We start from the raw sequence: 17,352 nt of genomic DNA on the forward strand, positions 1-17,352 counted from the left end.
AAAAACAAAGAAAAGTTTTAAAATTTGAAAAGAATAAAAAACCAAATCTGCATTTAAAAAATTTAAAAATAAAAAAATGGACTAGAATTAATTCTGCATTCAAAAAGGAAAGAATCAACAAATCAAAAATGATATTGGAACCCTAAATTAAAAACTAAACATAAATGTTTACCCCTAAATAAATCAACACATTAGCACAGGGAAGAATGCCATGGAGAACAAAAGCAAATTGAATGCAACCCGATAGAAGGCAAGCAGAGTAGCAGAGGTTGAGACAAACGAATAAGAGAACTGCAGCAACTAAGCAGGAATCAACGATCTAAGAAGAACGGGATCTCTGGCGTAGCGGCACAGAAGAGATGGACGTTCGGTGGATTCTTGAGTGGTGACCGACGTTCGGGACCCTATTTCTGTTTCAAGTGCTCGTGTATGCAGACGTAGCTTGCGGACGCGATGAACGGCAGGCAGAAGTCGGCTAATTAAGAAATCAAAACATGGAATACGTCGTGAGTATAGTTCTTAACCAGCTAAGATCCGTCTCGTCAATTTAGAAAAGTTGTCACAAATTTTAGAAATAAAAATACTGAGAGTATGAGTCCCAGGTCGTCTCCCAACGAGTTGCAGGAAAGAGTGCTAATTTATTAATCAGAAAATTTCCAGAAAGTTTGAGTTGGATAATGAGTAAATAAAATAATTGTAAATTAAGGCAATGAAAATAAACTAAAAATAATTATTAATATTAAAAGGCCTTGACTGGGGGAATGATTAATTAGAAGTTCTATCCTTGTTGGAATCTTCTCTAGTATAGTGTAAAGAGGTGGTTGTTTTCACTTAGTTAACCCTTACTAAATAAAGGAAAGTCAAGTGATTGAGCTAACTCTTATCCGCAAATCCTAGTCCTCTCCCTTGGGAAGGTCTAGCGTTAGTAGATACAGAATTAGCCAACAATGTCCAATTTAACATTCCAACTCAAGTGTCTCCTTTTAATCAACCCCCATATCAAGTAGAAAATCTACTCCATTGACATGGATTTAATACTCATAAAAATATAAGAAGACATAATTAAATAAAATAAAATAGAGATTTAAAATTAATTAAAAATAAAAATAACTCTATATATTAATAAATTCAAAATGCAACATACTTAATTGAATAGGGTCAATGATCAACTTGAAAAGAGTAAAGCAATAAGGAAACAAACTAAAGTGATGTCTTCAACGGAGATAATGACTCTTCAGCACCCAAAATCTAAAGCAAAAGCATAAACTATCAATGTAAAGCTAATCTAGATTCAGATCTAAATCTAAAAGTAATCCTCATATCAATGTATCTGAATGTGTGTCGATGCGTGTTGAGTCTCTGCATGTTCCCTGGCTTTAGTTTGTGTTTCTGGGCCGTAAACTGGATTAAAACGCGGCCCGAAATCGTTTTCAGCGTATTTTGTAATTTCTGCAGATCGCGCAGGTTACGCGTACGCGTCGTCCACGCGTTCACGTCATTTAGCGATTTTCTTTGTCATGCGTTCGCGTCGTTTACGCGTTCGCGTCATTCGTGCAGAATCCAATCCACGCGTTTGCGTCAGGCACGCGTTCGCTTCGCTGCGATTTCTTCATTTCGCACGCTCGCATGAGCCATGCGATCGCGTCAGTGTTCGCTGGTCATCTCCTTGGTTTCTTGTGTTCCTTCTAATTTTGCAAGCTTCCTCTCCATTCTCTGAGCCATTCCTGTTCTGTGAAGCCTGAAACACTTAACACATGGATCACGGTATCGAATGGTATAAAAGAGAGTTAAAATATACTAATTAAAGGTTTCTAGGAAGCAAGTTTTCAACCACAAACAATACTAGGAAGGAATTATAAAATCATGCAATTCATATGAATAAGTAGGTAATGGCTTGATAAAAACCACTCAATTAAACACAATATAAATCATAAAATAGTGGTTTATCAACCTCCCCACACTTAAACATTAGCATGTCCTCATGCTTAGTTTAAGGAGATAAAATAAATGAGTAGGGAAATGTAGGACTCATGCAATGCAATGCAACCTATATATATGAATGCAACTATATGATTCTTGTCTACTTGGTTAAAAGTAAATAAGCTCTTCAAGACAAACATAAATCAAATTCCACTAATTCAAATTATATAGTAAAAACAGGTAACATTGTAAGAAGACAGCTCATGAAAGCAGGGAACATAGAATTAAGCATTGCACCCTCACTGATGGTGTATGTGCACTCTAGTCTCTCAAGTGTATAGGGTAATCACTCTACTCTTCTCTAATCATGCTTTCTAAATTTTGTTCTTCACCTAACCAATCAACAATATTTAATGTACCAATGCAAACATCATGAGGTCTTTTCAAGGTTGTAATGGGGTTAAGGTAGGTAAGGGTAAGGGTATGCATATGGCTAAGTGAGCTTATAAATTGAATCTTTGACTAACCCAAGCTTTCACCTAACATACATACTTTTATATATGCTTTAAATTCAAGCTTAGCTACCCAAAATTCCCACTTTCACATTCCATACTCATGTATTAACTTTTTCTCTTAACTTGTATCACATATGCATTGGAGCTTTACTTAACTTAGAATTGGTTTAATTTTGTCCCCTTATTTATTTAAATATTTATTGAACATTTTTGAAAATTTTTTTTATAAATAACATATCAATGCACATGGATTTTTAATTTTTCTATTTTACATGAGTAGGTACCCAATTTCCCATTATTTTATCATGACACATTCCCTTATTAACCCATGTTCCCATAGTTTTCCATACTCAATTAACACACAATTTCTATCTTAAGCTAACCAAAGATTCAATTGGGATATTTAATTATTTTTCCGCTTAAGGCTAGTAATGTGGTAAAATATAGAACAAATTGGTTAAATAATGTGGTTAACAAAGGTTATTGAAAGGGTAGGCTTATTTGGGATAAGTGAGCTAAACAAGTAATGGCCTCAATCATATGCATGCATATAACACATTAAACATTGGACATATAGGATGAAACAAAATAAAAGTTACAATAATAGAGAAGTAAACACACAAGAATAAAAAATTTATGGTTAAATAATGTAACCATGTTATTAGGCTCAAGTCTTATGGGTTGTGTGTTCTAGCTTTTAACTATGTTCCAAATACAACTTCTAACAATTTTAACACAAAAAGTTTTGATTTAAATTAGTGAAATTTTTCAAAAATAGGGCCTTAAAAGAAACTTATTATTTTTCAATCAAGTAGAACATGCATGCAATTAACCTATTATTATGCAATTTATCCTATTTTACAAAAGAAAAACTAACTAAATATCCTATTTTATTGGTGTTTTAAGGAAAAGAAATTACCTCCGGAAGTCAGGTACTGACTGACCTTCCTACACTTAAAGCTTTGCACCGTCCTCGGTGCCATCTGTCAGGAACAAAGGGGGGCTAGTAGCAGTATCTCCACCATTGGGACCGTCATGGCTCCCTGTGCTGGTAAATGAGGTGGAGTCCGGGGTGTCTGGGTCTTCTGTAGGTGGGTGGTTACCAACAAGTAGCTCCTTGAGGTATGTAAATCTGCACTTGTTACGGCGCTCTCTTTGCTTTCCTTTCTGGTCCAGCCGGTCTAGCCTCTCAAGTATCTGATGGAGCAGTTGGTTTGTTGAAGGTGCTTGTGATGTGGAAGAAGAAGGAATATCTTCTGCTGGTTCTGTGCTCTGGTTGATAGTGGCTGCTGGAGGTCTGATATACTTCCCGTTAGGGACGTATTGATCATCTCGTGGAATCATGGCCTTGGTATCCCCAGCTCTATAGGAGACTCCGACTGCTGAGACTAGATCTGAAACCAAGGCGGAGAAAGGTAGGTTGCCCGTAATTTGTACGTGTCCTAGAGCAGCTTGAATGTGTCTTGGTAAATTGATGTGCTGGTCTGTAAGGATACACCAGAATAAAACAGCCATGTCTGCAGTGAAGGAGGATTTGTGAGTGCTCGGAAAGACGTAATGGGACATGATCTGTGCCCATACTCGAGCCTCCAAGGTGAGTGCTGAAGCCGATATGCCCTTAGGTCGGGAATGATGGTATTTGTAGATCCATCTACTGCCAGGTTGTGCTATAACTCTAAGAACGGCGTCCCAGTCAAATTGGTATGTCCGGCGCTTGAGTGAGGCTTCTTGGAATGCGTCCAATCCTTTTGGAGCAGAGGGAAGATCTAAAGCTTGTTGAATGGCCTCTTCAGTTATGGGGACTTGCTTCTGACGGACATAGACAGACTGCATGGTTGGCATGTGAAAATTGGAGTAGAATTCGACTACCCATGAAAGATTAACCTGCCGTGGCTGTCTCCGTAGGAATCTCCACTGTCTTCGCTCAATGCGGGGCTCAACAAATTCAGCAATGTTGGTTGGGAGGATGAGAATGTACTCATTGTTATAATTTCTCTCTGCCAGGATGGGGAACATCTGCTCACAGTAGCGGTTAGTGAACCGCGCAGTGTTCTTTGCTGGAAAAGCTTTTTCTTTTTCCTCGACCTTAATGATCATCTTGATTCGTTTTGTTGAGGGTTTTACCGCTGTTGAAGATGGTTATGCCATTAATGCTCTTTTTGTTCCTCTCCTTGCTGGTGGTTTGGGAGTAGCTTTCTCTTTACCTTTCTTGGTGGCCATCCTGAAAAAGGAAAAAAAGAAAGTAATATGTAAAGCTAAGGGTTCGAGCAAGGGAGCAAATATTATGGGTGATAATCAATGCACGGTAAAGAAGGATGTCGTTAACACATGGTCTAGACTACATGTGAAAAGTTCATCAAAGGTAACATAGCAAGTGCATGTGATGGCAATTAAATGCAAGATGTTTATTGGCATGCTAGCAAAGGCATGAGTAGCATAGATCAAGCATTTAATGTCCAAGTTAGATTACCAAGCCTTTCAAACTAATAATCTGTTTGTATTGATAATTATATTTAATTAATGATATATGAAAGGGGTTTTGTGAAAAACAGGCATTAAAGTAGTAGAATAGAATAATTAAAAATAATGTGCAATGCCATATGGGCTTTTTCACAAACACTTAGCATGCATGGTAAATATGTTTTTGAAAATGTAAAATAGAACATGCAAGCAACCCTTTAAGGAGTAGTATTAATTGTCAAACAATTCTTTAATAATCCACAAGAAAAATATAGAATATAATGACCCAAATAAATTTCTAACACTAAGTAAAGGAATAAAGAGAAAAAGAAAGAAAAAGAAAAACATATATAATGAAAGTAAAAGGAAAAGAAGAAGAAGACATAAATAAAAATAGAAATAATAATAATAGAAAAGTAAAAAGGGAAGAAGAAAAGAACCTTGATAATGGGTGTGAAAAATAGGAGAAAGTAAAAAAAAATTGAGAAAGAATAAAGAAGGAAGAAGGGAGAAGAAAGAAATAAGAAAGGAAAAAGAAAAATTAGGATTTGGGGAAGAAAAGATAAGATATTTGGCTGATTTGGATAAGCTGTGCGCCGCATGTGATGCGGACGCGTGACTTGATTTGTGCTAGTGGCCCGAGAGCAGCCTCGCGTTCGCGTGACTCTCTGTTTCAAACTCATTTTGCCAAAATTTAGGGTGACGCGTTCGCGTGGGTGACGCAATCGCGTGAATGGCTATATGTTGTTGGAAAATGACGCGGACGCGTGGGGCACGCGGTCGCGTGATAGGGCTGGTGCATCTAGCATCATTCCAGCCCCACTCTATCGTAACTTGCTGCCATACACCTCTTTTACGTCGATTTTTAGGGGCACGCGTTCGCGTGGGTGACGCGGACGCGTGGGAGGCTATTTTCCAAAATGACGCGGCCGCGTCATCGACGCGGTTGCGTGGGCATGTTTGTGCCTAATGCACGCCTCTAGCCACACTTTCCTGTGACTTTTTATTCAATTCTCTTTTCTTCCTAACGCAACTATGACGCAGACACGTCAGGGACGCGTGGGTTTTTTTTATATATAAATATGCAGAATGCAAATGCAAAATGCAGGCTATATGCAGAAATTATAAGAAGGGTCATTAACACCATGAAAATAGAAATAAAGTAAAATAAATCTAAGACTGAAACGGAACGATCATACCATGGTGGGTTATCTCCCACCTAGCACTTTGCTTTTACGTCCTTAAGTTGGACGCTTCTTAGGCTCATTATGCTTCTGTTGGTGGGTCTTCCAAGAGGAAAACCTCTAGTTCTTTATGATCATTCATCTTCTCACCATGATAAAGCTTTAGGCAATGTCCATTGACCTTTAGAAATTTGGAGCTACTAGGATGACGCAGGTGGAAAACTTTGTATGACTCTACCTTTTCTACTCTATAGGGACCTTCCCATCTTGATCTCAGTTTACCTGGCATAAGCCTCAGTCTGGAGTTATAAAGAAGAACTAATTCCCCTAGTCTGAATTCTCTCATTTTTATGTGCTTGTCATGGATAGCCTTCATCTTTTCTTTGTATCTCCTGGAGTTGTCATATGCTTCTAGGCGAAGATTCTCCAATTCTGCTAGTTGCAGCTTCCTTTCAGTACCAGATTTTTCATAATTCATGTTGCACTCCCTCACAGCCCAAAAAGCCTTGTGTTCCACCTCTACTGGAAGGTGGCAAGCGTTTCCGTATACTAAGCGGAAGGGGCTCATCCGAATGGGTGTTTTGTACGCTGTTCTATATGCCCAGAGTGCATCTTGTAGTCTGGCACTCCAGTCCTTCCGATGAGGTTTTACTATCTTCTCCAGAATACGCTTAATTTCTCTGTTAGAGACTTCTGCTTGCCCATTGGTCTGGGGATGGTAAGCTGTTGCTACTTTATGAATTATCCCATGCTTCTTCAATAATCCTGTTAGTCTCCTATTACAAAAGTGGGTGCCTTGATCACTCACGATTGCTCGTGGTGATCCAAAGCGGCAAATAATATGGTTTCTAACAAAGAAAACAATAGTGTTAGCATCATCAGTACGTGTGGGAATTGCTTCCACCCATTTGGAAACATAATCTACGGCTAACAATATATAAAAGTAACCATTAGAATTTGGAGATGGACCCATGAAGTCAATGCCCTAAACATAAAAAATTTCACAGAAAAGCATAATCTGTTGAGGCATCTCATCCCTCTTGGATATATTACCAAACCTTTGGCAAGGGGAACAAGATTTACAAAATTCAGCAGCGTCTTTAAAAAGAGTAGGCCACCAGAATCCACAGTCTATAATTTTTCTAGCTGTTCTTTGAGGGCCAAAATGTCCTCCACTCTCAGATGAGTGGCAGGCCTCTAAAATGGACTGAAATTTTGATTGAGGCACACACCGTCTAATTACCTGGTCAGCACCACACCTCCATAAATATGGGTCATCCCATATGTAATATTTAGACTCGCTTTTCAGCTTGTCTCTTTGATGCTTAGTAAAATTTGGAGGAAAAGTGTGGCTAACTAGATAATTAGCTACAGGTGCATACCAAGGAACTACTTCAGATACTGCATGTAAGCTATCAAATGGGAAATTATCATTTATAGGAGTGAAGTCATCCTTAATGTGCTCAAGGCGACTCAAGTGGTCTGCTACTAAATTCTCGTTACCACTCCTATCCTTAATTTCTAGATCAAATTCTTGCAGCAGCAGTGTCCAACGTATTAGCCTTGGTTTGGACTCCTTTTTAGCTAGTAAATATTTTAGAGCTGCATGATCTGAGTACACTACTACCTTAGTACCAAGTAAATAGGCTCAGAATTTATCCAGAGCAAAAACGATAGCTAGAAGCTCTTTTTCAGTAGTAGTATAGTTAGATTGAGAAGGATCTAAAGTCTTAGATGCATAAGCAATTACAAAAGGATCCTTACCTTTGCACTGAGACAGCATCGCTCCTACTGCATAGTTGGAAGCATCACACATAATTTCAAATGGCTGGCTCCAGTCTGGTCCTCTCACAATTGGAGCTTGAGTCAGGGCGATTTTCAGCTTATGAAATGCTTGCATACAATCCACACTGAACTTGAACTCAATATCTTTCTGTAGCAATCTGGATAAAGGCAATGCTACCTTACTGAAGTCCTTAATGAATCTCCTGTAAAAACCTGCATGGCCAAGGAACGAACGGACTTCCCTCACGGAGGAAGGGTAAGGTAAACTAGAAATAACATCCACCTTTGCTGGGTCTACAGAAATGCCAGTATTAGACACAACATGTCCTAGTACAATTCCTTGTTTTACCATAAAGTGACATTTTTCAATATTTAATACAAGGTTTGTACTAACACACCTGTCTAATACTCTAGATAAACTATCCAAGCAAAGGCTAAATGAATCACCATATACGCTAAAATCATCCATAAAAACTTTCATATAGTTCTCAATAAGATCTGAAAAGATACTCATCATGCATCTTTGGAAAGTAGCAGGTGCATTACACAAGCCAAAAGGCATTCTTTTATAAGCATATGTTCCAAAGGGATATGTAAAAGTGGTCTTCTCCTGATCTTCAGGAGCTATATGAATTTGAAAGTATCCTGTATAGCCATCTAAAAAGCAATAATGGGATTTACCTGACAGGCGATCAAGCATTTGATCAATGAATGGCAAGGGGTAATGATCCTTGCGAGTGGCTTGGTTGAGACGCCTATAGTCAATGCAAACTCTCCATGAATTCTGCACTCTAGTTGTCAGGAGTTGTCCATGCTCATTCTTTATTGTTGTGACTCCAGACTTCTTAGGCACCACTTGTACTGGGCTGACCCATTCACTGTCTGAGATGGGGTAAATGATATCTGCTTCAAGTAGTCTGGTTACTTCTTTCTTGACAACTTCTAAGATGGTGGGATTCAATCTTCTTTGAGGCTGACGGACAGGCCTTGCTCCATCTTCTAAGAATATTCTGTGCTCACAAACTTGAGGGTTGATGCCTAATATATCCGCCAAGCTCCATCCAATTACTTTCTTGTGTTTTCTCAGCACATGAGCAGTTGCTCTTCTTGTTGGGAAGTGAGTTCCCTTGCAATGGTAACTGGGAACTTCTGCTTGTCCTCAAGGTAAGCATACTTGAGGTGTGGAGGGAGGGGCTTTAATTCTAATTTCTGCTCATAGCTAGGCTCTGGATCATCCGAGGCTGGTGATAATGGTAAAGTGTTCTCATTATTTTCAGAAAGTGTCCCCACACTTGGACCTTGCTCCATGTACTTCTCTTTCATTTCTTCTTGGTGAACCTCAGCTACAGTTTCATCAATGATGTCGCACTGGAAGATAGAATGATCTTCCGGAGGGTACTTCATAGCTTCATTTAAACTGAATTTTACTACTCTGCCATCTATCTCAAAGGAGTAAGTTCCTGAGAATGCATCCAGCTTGAACTTCGAAGTTTTCAGGAATGGTCTTCCAAGCAGGATTGATGATGGTTTTCCTGAGTCATTAGGGGGCATTTCCAGGATATAGAAGTCAATAGGAAATGTGAGCCCCTTAATGCTCACTAATACATCTTCAACAATTCCAACTACTGTAATAATGCTTTTATCTGCTAGCACAAAATGAGCTGCCGACCTTTTTAAAGGAGGGAGCCTCAAGGTATCATATATAGAAAATGGCATTATACTAACACACGCTCCTAAATCACATATACAGTCAAAAAATATCACACCTCCAATGGTACAGTTAACCATACATGGACCTGGATTACTACATTTTTCAGGTATACCTCCCATTAAAGCAGATATAGAACTACCTAAAGGAATAGTTTCTAATTCATTAATTTTATCTTTATGTATGCACAAATCTTTGAGAAACTTTGCATATTTAGGTACATGCTGAATAACATAAAAAAGAGGGACAGTTACCTCGACCTTTTTGAATATTTCTACTATTTTGGGATCAAGTTCCATCTACTTTCTGGGCTTCCTTGCAAGTTGTGGGAATGGGATATGAAGGTTGCTACTTGCAGCTTCTGCATCCTTTGGTGCTTCATTCTGTGGTTGAACTTCTTCTTCTTCTACCGTGTCTTGTACGTCCTGTTCCTCTTCAGCATCTTCCACTTCCACCACATCCTCAGCTGGGACGTGTTCTGGTGAGCTTGGCTCCTCTTGGTTCCTCTCCTGCAATGTGGTTTTAGACCTTAAAATGATGGTATTGATGCCACCTTTTGGATTAGGTAGGGGTTAAGAAGGAATTCCACTGGAGCTTGAAGGTTGATTGGTAGAATTTGGTGATGAATCTAACTGGGAGACGAGAGCTTGTAAAGTGGCAGTCAGACTATTTAAAGTAGAGTTCAGCTGCGTCTGCATGTTTTGCTGCCCTTGTGCAAGAGAACGGAGCATCTCGTCATTTGATGAGGAATTGGAATAAGTGATCTGAGGAACCTGTTGTTGGTTGTGCTAGAATCCTTGAGATTGTCTTAGGTGAGGTGCTCTGTAAGGCTGGTTCTGATTCTGCTGTCTGTTGTTGTTATTCCACCTCTGGTTTTCATTGTTATCTCTGCCTCCTCTGTTATAGTTATCCCTCCAGCCATGGTTAGAATTATCTCTCCAATCTTGGTTGGAGTTATCCTGCCATCCATGGTTATAGTTGCCACCTTAGTTGTAGTTGCCACCTTATTGATTGTATCCTTGATTCGGGCGGTCATAGAAGTTGTGAGTGGCTGCCACAGTGTTGTCTTCCTGTTGGAGTTGCGGACATTCATCAGTATAATGACTATAATCAGCACAGATCCTGCATACTCTTTGTGGAACCAACTGTTGGCTTTGTTGTGGTGGGAGAGGCTGAGCTTGTTGTGCTTGTTGTTGATTTAACTGCATCTGTTTCAGTAGGTTGGTCATTTCACATATACTCTGGTTAAGAGCAATAGTCTCAATGCTCGAGAAAACCTCTGCAACAGCTTTTGAGTGGCGGTGCCTCTGCCTGTGATTCCTAGTGGACTCAGCTAAGTCGCTGATCAGTTGCCATGCTTCATCTGCGGTCCTGTACTTTTTCATAGAACCATTACTAGCACCATCCAGTGTAGTCTTATCCTGGGGGTTCATGCCTTGAGTGAAGTAGCTGATCAACACTAGTCTGTCAATCATGTAATGGGGGCATGCGTCTAGAAGGTTCTTAAAATGCTCCCAGTATTCATAGAGAGTCTCTGAGTCTCCTTGAACAATGCAGGAGATTTCTTTCCTTAGTCTATCTGTGACTTCAGCTGGAAAGTATTTTTCCAAAAATTCTCTCCTGAGTGTATCCCAGTTGGTAACAGTCGCTTCAGGTTGGGAGTAGTACCACTCCTTTGCCTTTCCCTCAAGAGAAAACGGGAAGGCAGTTAACAGAATAGAAGTTTCATCTGCACCATTACGCCTAACAGTAGAATAGGCTGTCTGGAGAGTAATTCTCCCAGGTTCTGCCATGTTACCTGCACGTGAATCAACTGAATTAGTAGTAAATGAGCTTGTCTCGCTCTCAGATGGCGGTTCAGATTCGCCCTCAGATGAGACTGGTGAATCGATAACAATCACTTCACCACCCTCAGAGGCTAACCGACGTCGAGCTCGCCTAATATGTGAAAGAGTTCTTTCAATTTCAAGATCAAAAGCGGCTAAGCTCGGATCAGGCAATGAACGCGTCATTCAATGAGAAAGACATATAGCTCATGGTAACAGAAATAAAAATAAAATATGCAAATAAAAATAAAAATATGTATACTAATTAATAATTTAGCACACTATTACAAATCCCCGGTAACGGCGCCAAAAATTGAACGGCAGGCAGAAGTCAGCTAATTAAGAAATCAAAACATGGAATACATTGTGAGTATAGTTCTTAACCAGCTAAGATCCGCCTCGTCAATTTAGAAAAGTTGTCACAAATTTTAGAAATAAAAATACTGAGAGTGTGAGTCCCAGGTCGTCTCCCAACGAGTTGCAGGAAACAGTGCTAATTTATTAATTAGAAATTTTCCAGAAAGTCTGAGTTGGATAATGAGTAATTAAAATAATTGTAAATTAAGGCAATGAAAATAAACTAAAAATAATTATTAATATTAAAAGGCCTAGACTGGGGGGAATGATTAATTAGAAGTTCTATCCTTGTTGGAATCTTCTCTAGTGTAGTGTAAAGAGGTGGTTGTTTTCACTTAGTTAACCCTTAATAAATAAAGGAAAGTCAAGTGATTGAGCTAACTCTTATCTACAAATCCTAGTCCTCTTCCTTGGGAAGGTCTAGCGTTAGTAGATACAGAATTAGCCAACAACGCCCAATTTAACTAAGCACTTGAGCATTCCAACTCAAGTGTCTCCTTTTAATCAACTCCCATGTCAAGTAGAAAATCTACTCCATTGACATGGATTTAATACTCATAAAAATATAAGAAGACATAATTAAATAAAATAAAATAGAGATTTAAAATTAATTAAAAATAAAAGTAACTCTATATATTAATAAATTCAAAATGCAACATACTTAATTGAATAGGGTCAATGATCAACTTGAAAAGAGTAAAGGAATAAGGAAACAAACTAAAGTGATGTCTTCAACGGAGATAATGACTCTTCAGCACCCAAAATCCCCAAAGCAAAAGCATAACCTATCAATGTAAACCTAATCTAGATTCATATCTAAAACTAAAAGTAATCCTCATATCAATGTATCTGAATGTGTGTCGATGCATGTTGGGTCTCTGTATGTTCCCTGGCTTTAGTCTGTGTTTCTAGGCTGAAAACTGGATTAAAACGCGGCCCGAAATTGTTTTCAGCGTATTCTGTAATTTCTGCAGATCGTGCAGGTCATGCGTACGCGTCGTCCACGCGTTCGCATCATTCAGCGATTTTTCTTGTCACGCGTTCGCGTCGTCCACGCGTTCGCGTCATTCGTGCAGAATCCAATCCATGCGTTTGCGTCAGGCACGCATTCGCGTCGCTACAATTTCTTCATTTCGCGCGCTCGCATGAGCCATGCGATCGCGTCAGTGTTCGCTGGTCATCTCCTTGGTTTATTGTATTCCTTCCAATTTTGCAAGCTTCCTCTCCATTCTCATAGCCATTCCTGTCCTGTGAAGCCTGAAACACTTAACACACGGATCACGGTACGAATGGTATAAAGGAGAGTAAAAATATACTAATTAAAGGTTTCTAGGAAGCAAGTTTTCAACCACAAACAATACTAGGAAGGAATTATAAAATCATGCAATTCATATGAATAACCAGGTAATGGCTTGATAAAAACCACTCAATTAAACACAATATAAATCATAAAATAGTAGTTTATCACGCGACATTGTTGTTTTAACACTCATGCATATGGAAAACGGGCATGCATACACATGTGTTGAAAATGTGATTTTTGAGTTTTAAAGTATTCCTCTAGCTTAGTAAACCTCTGTAACTGCTGTTTAGGATCCCTTAGCTAGTATTTAGACTTTGGGACAAGGGAGAGTACCTTTAGTGGACTTAGTTGGATATATTTCTATTAGGAGATTAGAGACGGTGACTTAGATATGGAAATTTTTGTGGATGAAATTTGAGTGGATTGGTGGAGTGTTGCGTTGGTAATAAATTGAGAAAAATAAAAGATTGAGGTTGTTGACACTAACGAAATGAAAGTTAAAGGACTTGCGATTTATAAGAAGTGATCACTGAATTAGATACATATTCTTTTGTACTATGATTGGTAAGTCGTTGTGTGCCTGGCGAGGACGGTGGTTAATCCCGCTTGTCGATATTGCGGCGCCGGTGTAGGGACGGTGGTTAATCCTGCTTACATTGAGATGTGAGGTTTGAGGCAGTATTTTCCACTCGCATCCTTTCTGGTCACAAGAGTGTGCTCGAACACTATATCTCGTAAGAGTGTGTTAGGGCATTATATCTCAGGGCACAATTATATATTCATGACAGAAAGGTGACATCCCGAGGGGATGTGTCAAGTTGGCAGTTGACCCGACAAGTGATATCACGGCCAATAGGATAGGCATTCATCATATGCATTCTTGTACAACATGTTTACATTCTAATTGGATTACTTGTGGTATATGTTATTACTTGTGTTTTACTTGCATTATTTGTTTTCTGCTGGGATTGACGAGGCTTGGTAGCTAGGCGGTGGCAATGGGATCGCATGGAGGATAGGTTGGCGAAGGCTGTGGGACAACAGTGTTCTGTAGAGTAGAAAATCCTTAAGTTAGATAACCCTTTATGGTTTAAGATTTTATTATAAGTTGAATTTTATATGGTTTGAAGATCTAGGATTACCTTTGACTTCCCGGAACCTTATATCTTATCTATTGGGCACTGTCACCATACTGAGAACCCCCGGTTCTCATACCATATGTTGTTATTGTTTTTCAGACGCAGGTCGCAACCCACCTCGGTGAGTTGGCGGATGGTGACAAAGCGGAGGATAGCTCGAGTTTTATATTTTGCTTTATTTTGTATAATATATATAATTGAAGGGTTATTATACGAGAAGACTGAAAAAGAGTAAAATAAAATCGCGAATCAGAACACTCACGTATCGATAAACAAAAGATAAAGAGCATTCGGAAAGCAAGGATTAAGATGAAGTAATAAAGAAGAATAAGATAAAGACAGGATATAAGTATATAACATTAGTAAATAGCCACTAGTCGTGACCTGCAAAGTTTAGGCCGGCTAGGGTTACAGAATTAAAATAAGTTTGACAATAGTATTTTTCTATCTCTCCCAACATATAGATAAAGACCTCTATAGGCAAGTTTTTAAAAGGAATAAATACATACATATAAGTTTTCCAAAATAGCATGGAGAGATTCTAAACAAAATGAAAAACAGGAGTCTAATGATATTCTCCATCTCTCAGATGAAGTACAGCTTACTGCTGAGCGCATGGACCTGCATCTAAAAAATAAGAGATATATACGGAATGAGAATTCCCGACCCATGGGTTCCCAATACAGTAAAAGTGCCAAATAAATACTGTATAAGGCAACACAAACTCACTATGCAATCTTAATTATCCACACAACATTATATCCATCTTAAATTCTCTCTAATCCATAACTTGACAACTATCATAAGGGATTTCTAAGTCTAAGTAAAAAATTCTCATTCTTTCTCAATTCTCCAATGAAACAGAACCATAATCAGAACCAGCACTAGCCCTCAGCATCAACCAACACTAACATGAGGGACCTCTCAATTGTACAAACACAAACAATGCAAACAAGTAATACATAAGTAGATTCAAGTAAGGCAACTAGCATATAATCACATAATATGGCATATATAGGCAAACCAATACAAATAAGCAAACCTAAGCAAATCAAACATATGCAAATGATGAATGCATGTCCTATGGTTGACGAGTCTCATCTTTCGGTTATCAAGCCAACTCAACATGTCCGGTAGTGAACCATGGATAGTCCCTAAGCGCGCATCCCCAAGAGTCTATGCATGTATTCATAATCAATTCTCATCTCATCGGGAGAATCTGGGGAGTTTAAGTGCCTGGTCACAACTTGCGTCGAAGGGTCAATGCACCTTCTAATTTTTGCTTTTACATAATGTTGATTCCTATTTTAGTTTTACATACTTTTTATCTTCTTTTATGTTGGCTAATGTATTGATACGTGCTTCAAATGTTCGAGATATTAAGAGTTCAAGTATTATTTAGAAGATATTAGTTTACATTTTTAGAATATTTTAATTTAATATGATATATTTTAATTTTGTTTATTTAATTATTAGATTGGGCCTTATGTTTATAGGCTTTAGGGTTTTCTTTTTTTAAACCTAATAAGAGGTTATAAATACCTCCTTAGCTATTGTAGTCGTAGTATAGAATGATTTAGAGGTTTTAAAATCCCCCTTTTTTGGTTTCGTGATGAAACCATGGTGTGGACAATTGAGGTTGAGGAGTCCCTCTCTTGTTGCATTGGGGAATTGGGTAGAAGGTTGAGGAGTCCCTTCGATTCAATTACCAAACTATGGCGTTGATAAGTTAGGTTGAGGAGTCCATTTCTTGTTGCGTCAAGAAATTAGGTAGAAAGTAGAGTGATTATCTTTATATTCAATTTCAATCTATACTTTTTATTTCTATTTTCAATTATAATTTATCTTTTTATTCAGTTTGAATTCTGGTCTTTATGTTTGTCTTTTATTTCTTTATCATGTATATACATGGTATAGTTGTAGTTGATTAGTTGTGATTGGACAATGCGCATAATTGAACCAAGTTGAATTTCTTATATACATGATGAATTGGTTTGATTGAAAATTAGGAAATGAAATTAGGATTTTTGATGATTTTCTTCCAATCACATTACATATATAGAATAAACTTAGTTAAATTAATAAAATTTCTAAGAAAACTCCTTTTTATATAGGGCATAAACATTCAGATTGATTTGAGTTAATATTTTTCATGGAAACTTACTTGAATTATACATTGTGGAACATGATTTTTGAGTTAAGAACACACAACCTTGTGAAGTTTTGAGCCTCAATGTGTGGTTACATTATATGAACCACTATTTTCATTCTTGTGTGTCATTCTCTTTCTATGATCGTAATCTTTGATTTGTTTGATTCTCTATGTCCATTATTTAGTATATATATGCATTTACTTGATTGAGGCCCTTGTTTCGTTATAGCTCACTTACCCCAAATACCCTTACCCTTTTATCTTCCTTTGTCAGCCCACTTTGAGCCTTATTAATTTTCTTTTGTTCTTAATTTAGCACATTAACAGCCTGATTTGAAAAATCAATAAATGTCTTTAATTTGAATCTTTGATTAGTTTAGGCTAGTGAGAATGTGTAATGTTTAAGTGTGAGAAAAATTGGGAACATTGGTTGATAAAGGTATGGTTTGTATTTGTATTTGTATTGAACATCTTGGAAATTAAAGACATACTTATGCACCAATTGTGTAAACCATATGCATTGACAATTGTGTATATTTTCATATTTAAAAAAATAATAAAAAGGAGACAAAGGCCCCAAAGAAAAGTAATAAGAACAATGCATATGGATGTAAATTGAATTGAATTGAATTGAATGTATAAGTGTGTGTGAAAAGTGAGATAATGGGTAGCTAGGCTTGATATTAGAATTGTATAGGTTGTTATATATGTTTGGTAAGAGCTTAGATTAATCAAAGATTCAAATTCTAGCTCACTTAGCCATATACATCCTTACTTTTACCTTTAGCCCCATTACAACCTTGAGAAGTCCTCATGATACTTGCATACATACATTGAATAATTGTTGATTGTTAGATGAAGAACAAACCTTAGAAAGTATGATTAGATGAGAATTGAGTGAACAACCCTATACACTTGAGCGATTAGAGTGTATACACATCCGGTGAGGGGTTCGATTGCCCAATTATATGTTTTCACCTATGATTATTTCTTATCTTGCAAG

The sequence above is a fragment of the Arachis hypogaea genome, chromosome 15, assembly GCF_003086295.3.
Source record: "Arachis hypogaea cultivar Tifrunner chromosome 15, arahy.Tifrunner.gnm2.J5K5, whole genome shotgun sequence".
In the NCBI taxonomy this organism is placed as follows: Eukaryota; Viridiplantae; Streptophyta; class Magnoliopsida; order Fabales; family Fabaceae; genus Arachis; species Arachis hypogaea.